General features: G+C 42.8%; 1 non-coding gene across 1 annotated transcript; it reads right to left on the bottom strand.

Annotated features, from left to right (window-relative positions):
- Positions 1 to 163: 163 nt before the first annotated feature.
- TRNAE-UUC (transfer RNA glutamic acid (anticodon UUC)) lies at positions 164 to 235 on the bottom strand. Its single transcript has one exon. It is a non-coding gene; the product is annotated as a tRNA-Glu (tRNA).
- Between the last annotated feature and the right edge of the window lie 7,265 nt (positions 236 to 7,500).

The raw sequence follows: 7,500 nt of genomic DNA, 5'->3' as shown, positions 1-7,500 counted from the left end.
GCTATGAAACCTATAAATGTGTTGTGCTAGAGTTAGAAATGAAGTGCCAAGACCCTAACGTTTTGCAATTTTGGCTGCAAAGTGCAAATTATACCTGAATGCTTTTTTATGCAAACAACTGTGTCTGCCTTTGAATGTCAGAGATTATACAGAAAAAGCAGCATTCCCATACCGGGAGTCGAACCCGGGCCGCCTGGGTGAAAACCAGGAATCCTAACCGCTAGACCATATGGGAAGAGTTGTTCTCTCAAGACGTTCTCAATGTGAAAAAAGAACTTAATTGCTTTGAGTAAGTAAGTTTGGCACATCCTTGCTAGAAGCTTGCCTCGTTAGCGCAGTAGGTAGCGCGTCAGTCGCATAATCTGAAGGTCGTGAGTTCGATCCTCACACGGGGCACTATGCTTTAGATATTTTGTCTCCATCTTGACTAGAGATGAGCGAACCGGTCCCGGTTCGGCTCGAGGCCGGTTCGCCGAACGGGGGTCCCGTTCGAGTTCGGTTCGTCGAACGTTCGACGAACCGAACTAGAACCAATAGGCTATAATGGGAGGCAATCACAAACACATAAAAATGCATTATAAATGTACACAAACAGTTAATAAACATTGCCATAACACTTACCGGTCCTCGCGATCCTTTCTGCACTCTGTCTCCTGCCGCTATTCCATCCGATGATCGCTGAATCCTCCCGGTGACCTGCACTGCCAGCAGAGAAGCAGGACCTATCGTGACGTCAAAATAGCCATGTGACCAGTCACGTGGCTATTATCTCATTGGCTACAGACTGGTCACATGACTATGACACGTCATGTAGGACCTGCGAGTGCATCTCTCCGGTACACGGTGCACATATGTGTATCGCCGTGTACCGGCGACATGCTCTAGCACACGGTCGACTCCCCGTTCCGTTAGGGACCGGCTGACACAGCCGGTCATTAACGGAGATCACCGTTGCCATAGCAACGCAGTTAGCGGTGACGTCACCGCTAACCGCGGCTCCGGGAGCACCGTTGCTATGGTAACGCGTCTGTCAGCGTTACCGCTGTTACCGCTAGCAGCCAGCAGTGATCACTCACGGAGTGAAGGCTGCACGCTGCTTCCCGATTGTAGTGAGCATTGTAGTTAGGATGGAGGTTCCCCAGCCCCAAGTGATGCCCCTCACTACAATCGTCACTACTACTACACTAGAAAGAAAGAAGACAGAAGAGCAGGATCGTGGAGGGCTGACAGGGGTAATAAAGATGGAGTCTCTAATGTGTCTGTGTATTTATTTCTATTAAAGTATTTTTTCTCTGTGTGGTGTCTTTTTTTAACCCTTTATTGGAGATTCTTAATGGCCGGGTCAAACGTGCCTGACATTAAGAATCTCTGGCTTAATACTGGCTGGTAAAACAAAGCCAGTATTAACTCATGATTACCCAACAAGCCACCCGGCTCCAGGGCTGTTGGAAGAGTTGGATACAGCGCCAGATGATGGCGCTTCTATGAGAGCGCCATTTTCTGGGACGGCTGCGGACTGAAATCCGCAGCAGAGGCGCCCACAAACCTCGGGCTAACCTGTGCTGCGGATTCCAATCCCCAGCTGCCTAGTTGTACCCGGCTGGACACAAAAATAGGGCGAAGCCCACGTCATTTGTTTTTTAATTATTTCATGAAATAAGTGAAATAATTAAAAAAAACGGGCTTCCCTATATTTTTGGTTCCCAGCCGGGTACAAATAGGCAACTGGGGGTTGGAGGCAGCCCGTGGCTGCCAGCTGTACCTGGCTAGCATACAAAAATATGGCGAAGCCCACGTCATTTTTTTGGTGGGCAAAAAACTTCTGCATGCAGTCCTGGATGGAGTATGCTGAGCCTTGTAGTTCTGCAGCTGCTGTCTGCTCTTCTCCATACAGACAGACAGCAGCTGCAGAACTACAAGGCTCAGCATACTCCATCCAGGACTGTATGCAGAAGTTTTTTGCCCCCTGAAAAAATTATGTGGCTTCGCCATATTTTTGTATGCTAGCCAGGTACAGCAGGCAGGTACGGCTGCCCCCAACCCCCAGTTGCCTATTTGTACCCGGCTGGGAACCAAAAATAAAGGGAAGCCCTTTTTTTATTATTTCATGAATTTCATGAAATAATTAGAAAACAAATGACGTAGGCTTTGCCCCATTTTTGTGTCCAGCCAGGTACAACTAGGCAGCTGGGGATTGGAATCCGCAGCACAGGTTGGCCTGAGCTTTCTGGGCCCCACTGCTGCGATTTGCAGTCTGCAGCCGCCTCAGAAAATGGCATTTTCATAGAAGCGCCATCTTCTGGCGCTGTATCCAACTCTTCCAGCACCTGCCTGCTATACCTGGCTAGCATACAAAAATATGGCGAAGCTCACGTCCTTTTTTTGTAGCTTTTTGGCAAAAAAAAAAAAAAAATGCTTCCCTGGATTTTCCATTGCCAGTGAAGGTAACACCAAGCAGTGGGGGTTAGCAGCCAGTAGCTGCTTGGATTACCCTTAGCTAGCAATACAAAAAATGCAGTGGGAGCTAACATATATTTTTTTTAATTATTTATTTAAATAACTAAAAATAAAATGGGCTTCCCTGTATTTTGATTGCTGGACATCACAGTGCTGTAAAAATAAATCTTTAAAAAAATGACGTAGCGCTCCGCGGTATTTTTGATTCTCAGCGCAGATAAAGCAGACAGCTATGGGTTGCCACCCCCATCTGCCTGCCGTTACCTTGGTTGGCAATCAAAATACAAGGAAGCCCATTAATTTTTTCTATTTAAAAAATAGTTAAAAAAAAAAAATTACGTTGGGTCCCCCCATTTTTGATAGCCAGCTAGGGTAAAGCAGACGGCTGTAGCCTGAAAACCACAGCTGGCAGCTTTACCGTGGTTGGGGATCCAATGTGGAGGTCCCCTCAGGCTCTTTTTTATAATTATTTTATAAATATTAATAATTACACAATAAAAGTAGGGGACCCCCCAAATTGGATCACCAGCCAAGGTAAAGCGGACAGCTGTGGTCTGGTATTCTCAGGGTGGGAAGGTCCATAGTTATTGGGCCTTCACAGCCTAAAAATAGCAGGCCGCAGGCACCCCAGACGTGGCGCATCCACTAGATGCGCCAATCCTGGCGCTTCACCCCAGCTCATCCCGTGCCCTGGTGCAGTGGCAAACGGGGTAATAAATCGGGTTGATACTAGCTGTAAAGTCACCTGAGATCAAGCCCAGCAGTTTGTGATGTCATGGCGTCTATTAGATACCCAACATCATAAACTGTCAGTACTAACAAAAACAAAAAATCGACAAAAGAAATTTATTTGAAAAAACAGTCCCCAAAACATTTCCTCTTTCACCAATTTATTGTAAGAAAAAAAATAAAGGGGTCCCACGACGACTCTGGACCGTCTAGAATATGGGGGGGGAGACACTCAGGGAACGTATCCCCCATTTTCTAGGAGTGCGGACCCTTCATGTGAGGAGTGTGGGTGCAATGAATCTGCACTCACTCTCCCCGGGTCCACAGCAGCAGAGTCCATGTCGTAATGGTTGCTACCAAAGCTGCAATGCCCTGCTCATGAGGTAAGGGCATGCCTAATCAGGAGAACTACTGTAGAGGAAGCTCTGCTCACTGGTATATAGGTGCTCAGAGGTAATAATAGATAAAATTAGTGAGTAACCTCGGCACTCTATATCTCCCAGACTAAGTCAGTAAGTCACAACGGATAGTAATGCAAAATCACTCTTTATTGGTCCGTATTAAGACATTTTTTTTTTCATAAGCATATATGTTTTTGTCCAAAACAAGTTACAAATGACGTTTCGGCCTGAGCCTTCGTCAGATTGGACTTATCTGCATGTAATCATGAAAAATGACAATAATCAGTATCACATAAGAGTGAGAGAACAATAACATAAACTCGAACAATGTAGAGGTACAATTGGGATGCAGCAAAAAAATTGCAACACAGCAAGAAATGAAACACATGATACAAATGTCATAATACAGTACAAGGACAATATAGTAATGACAAATATGGGGTCAGAGTAGACTTAGACAGCTCTGGTACGAAAGAGATGTCAATCATAAAGTAACATGTGCAGTAGGTGTAGAGCTACACTATGCATGGCAGAGCTAATGGGTAGACCGACCATAGAAAAAGTAGAGAAAAAGTGGAGAAAAAGTGGAGAATAAGTGGAACATAAGAGGAGAAAAAGTGGAGAAAAAGTGGAGAAAAAAGTGGAGAAAAAGTGGAGAAAAAGTGGAGAAAAAGTGGAGAAAAAGTGGAGAAAAAGTGGAGATTAAGAGGAGAAAAAGTGGAGAAAAAAGTGGAGAAAAAGTGGAGAAAAAGTGGAGCATAAGTGGAGAAAAAGTGGAGAAAAAGTGGAGCATAAGAGGAGAAAAAGTGGAGAAAAAAGTGGAGAAAAAGTGGAGAAAAAGTGGAGCATAAGAGGAGAAAAAGTGGAGAAAAAGTGGAGAAAAAGTGGAGCATAAGAGGAGAAAAAGTGGAGAAAAAGTGGAGAAAAAGTGGAGCATAAGAGGAGAAAAAGTGGAGATTAAGAGGAGAAAAAGTGGAGAAAAAGTGGAGCATAAGAGGAGAAAAAGTGGAGAAAAAGTGGAGAAAAAGTGGAGCATAAGAGGAGAAAAAGTGGAGATTAAGAGGAGAAAAAGTGGAGAAAAAGTGGAGAAAAAGTGGAGAAAAAGTGGAGCATAAGAGGAGAAAAAGTGGAGAAAAAAGTGGAGAAAAAGTGGAGAAAAAGTGGAGATTAAGAGGAGAAAAAGTGGAGCATAAGAGGAGAAAAAGTGGAGAAAAAAGTGGAGAAAAAGTGGAGAAAGTGGAGAAAAAAATGGAGATAAAGTGGAGAAAAAGTGGAGAAAAAGTGGAGAATAAGAGGAGAAAAAGTGGAGAAAAAGTGGAGAAAAAGTGGAGAATAAGAGGAGAAAAAGTGGAGAATAAGTGGAGAAAAAAATGGAGAAAAAGTGGAGAAAAAGTGAAGAAAAAGTGGAGCATAAGAGGAGAAAAAGTGGAGAAAAAGTGGAGAAAAAGTGGAGCATAAGAGGAGAAAAAGTGGAGAAAAAAGTGGAGAAAAAGTGGAGAAAAAGTGGAGCATAAGAGGAGAAAAAGTGGAGAAAAAGTGGAGAAAAAGTGGAGCATAAGAGGAGAAAAAGTGGAGAAAAAGTGGAGAAAAAGTGGAGAAAAAGTGGAGCATAAGAGGAGAAAAAGTGGAGAAAAAGTGGAGAAAAAAGTGGAGAAAAAGTGGAGAAAAAGTGGAGAAAAAGTGGAGAAAAAGTGGAGATTAAGAGGAGAAAAAGTGGAGAAAAAGTGGAGAAAAAGTGGAGCATAAGAGGAGAAAAAGTGGAGAAAAAAGTGGAGAAAACGTGGAGAAAAAGTGGAGAAAAAGTGGAGAAAAAGTGGAGCATAAGAGGAGAAAAAGTGGAGAAAAAGTGGAGAAAAAAGTGGAGAAAAAGTGGAGTAAAAGTGGAGAAAAAATGGAGAAAAAGTGGAGAAAAAGTGGAGATTAAGAGGAGAAAAAGTGGAGAAAAAGTGGAGAAAAAGTGGAGCATAAGAGGAGAAAAAGTGGAGAAAAAAGTGGAGAAAACGTGGAGAAAACGTGGAGAAAAAGTGGAGAAAAAGTGGAGAAAAAGTGGAGAAAAAGTGGAGAAAAAGTGGAGCATAAGAGGAGAAAAAGTGGAGAAAAAAGTGGAGAAAACGTGGAGAAAAAGTGGAGAAAAAGTGGAGCATAAGAGGAGAAAAAGTGGAGATTAAGAGGAGAAAAAGTGGAGAAAAAGTGGAGAAAAAGTGGAGCATAAGAGGAGAAAAAGTGGAGAAAAAAGTGGAGAAAAAGTGGAGAAAAAGTGGAGATTAAGAGGAGAAAAAGTGGAGCATAAGAGGAGAAAAAGTGGAGAAAAAAGTGGAGAAAAAGTGGAGAAAGTGGAGAAAAAAATGGAGAAAAAGTGGAGAAAAAGTGGAGAAAAAGTGGAGAATAAGAGGAGAAAAAGTGGAGAAAAAGTGGAGAAAAAGTGGAGAATAAGAGGAGAAAAAGTGGAGAATAAGTGGAGAAAAAAATGGAGAAAAAGTGGAGAAAAAGTGGAGAAAAAGTGGAGCATAAGAGGAGAAAAAGTGGAGAAAAAGTGGAGAAAAAGTGGAGAAAAAGTGGAGCATAAGAGGAGAAAAAGTGGAGAAAAAAGTGGAGAAAAAGTGGAGAAAAAGTGGAGCATAAGAGGAGAAAAAGTGGAGAAAAAGTGGAGAAAAAGTGGAGAAAAAGTGGAGCATAAGAGGAGAAAAAGTGGAGAAAAAAGTGGAGAAAACGTGGAGAAAAAGTGGAGAAAAAGTGGAGAAAAAGTGGAGCATAAGAGGAGAAAAAGTGGAGATTAAGAGGAGAAAAAGTGGAGAAAAAGTGGAGAAAAAGTGGAGAAAAAGTGGAGAAAAAGTGGAGAAAAAGTGGAGAAAAAGTGGAGCATAAGAGGAGAAAAAGTGGAGAAAAAAGTGGAGAAAAAGTGGAGAAAAAGTGGAGAAAAAGTGGAGATTAAGAGGAGAAAAAGTGGAGCATAAGAGGAGAAAAAGTGGAGAAAAAAGTGGAGAAAAAGTGGAGAAAGTGGAGAAAAAAATGGAGAAAAAGTGGAGAAAAAGTGGAGAAAAAGTGGAGAATAAGAGGAGAAAAAGTGGAGAAAAAGTGGAGAAAAAGTGGAGAATAAGAGGAGAAAAAGTGGAGAATAAGTGGAGAAAAAAATGGAGAAAAAGTGGAGAAAAAGTGGAGAGAAAGTGGAGAAAAAAATGGAGAAAAAGTGGAACACCCTTTGGTACCTTTCATGTGGCACTAAGGGGTGCTTAGCTTTGTATTTAGCCAAAAAAATGAAAAAAAAAATGACATAGGGTTCCCCCTAGTTTTGTAGCCAGCTAGGGTAAAGCAGACGGCTGCAGCCTGCAGACCACAGCTGGCAACCTCACCTTGGCTGGTAATCCAAAACTGAGGGCACCCCACGCTGTTATTTTAAATTAAATAAATAATTAAAAAAAAAAACCACGTAGGGGTCCCCCAAAATTGGATCACCAGCCAAGGTAAAGCAGACAGCTGGGGCCTGATATTCTCAGACTAGGGAGGTCCATGGTTATTGGAATCTCCCCAGCCTAAAAATAGCAGGCCGCAGCCGCCCCAGAAGTGGCGCATCCATTAGATGCGCCAATCCTGGTGCTTCGCCCCAGCTCATCCCGCGCCCTGGTGCGGTGGCAAACGGGGTAATATATGGGGTTAATACCAGATGTGTAATGTCACCTGGCATCAAGCCCTGGGGTTGGTGAGGTCAGGCGTCTATCAGATACCCGACATCACCAACCCAGTCAGTAATAAAAAAAAATACACGACAAACACATTTTTATTTGAAAAAACACTCCCCAAAACATTCCCTCTTTAACCAATTTATTAGATTGAAAAACAAATCCAGGTCTGGTATAATCCAAGGGGTTGCCATGACGATCCACACTGTCCCAGTCAATGAAGAGCAGGATGTTCC

Source organism: Anomaloglossus baeobatrachus, chromosome 4 (genome assembly GCF_048569485.1).
Source record: "Anomaloglossus baeobatrachus isolate aAnoBae1 chromosome 4, aAnoBae1.hap1, whole genome shotgun sequence".
NCBI lineage: Eukaryota > Metazoa > Chordata > Amphibia > Anura > Aromobatidae > Anomaloglossus > Anomaloglossus baeobatrachus.
Note: the sequence above shows the minus strand (reverse complement) of the source record. Positions and strands in the feature narration are given on the sequence as shown.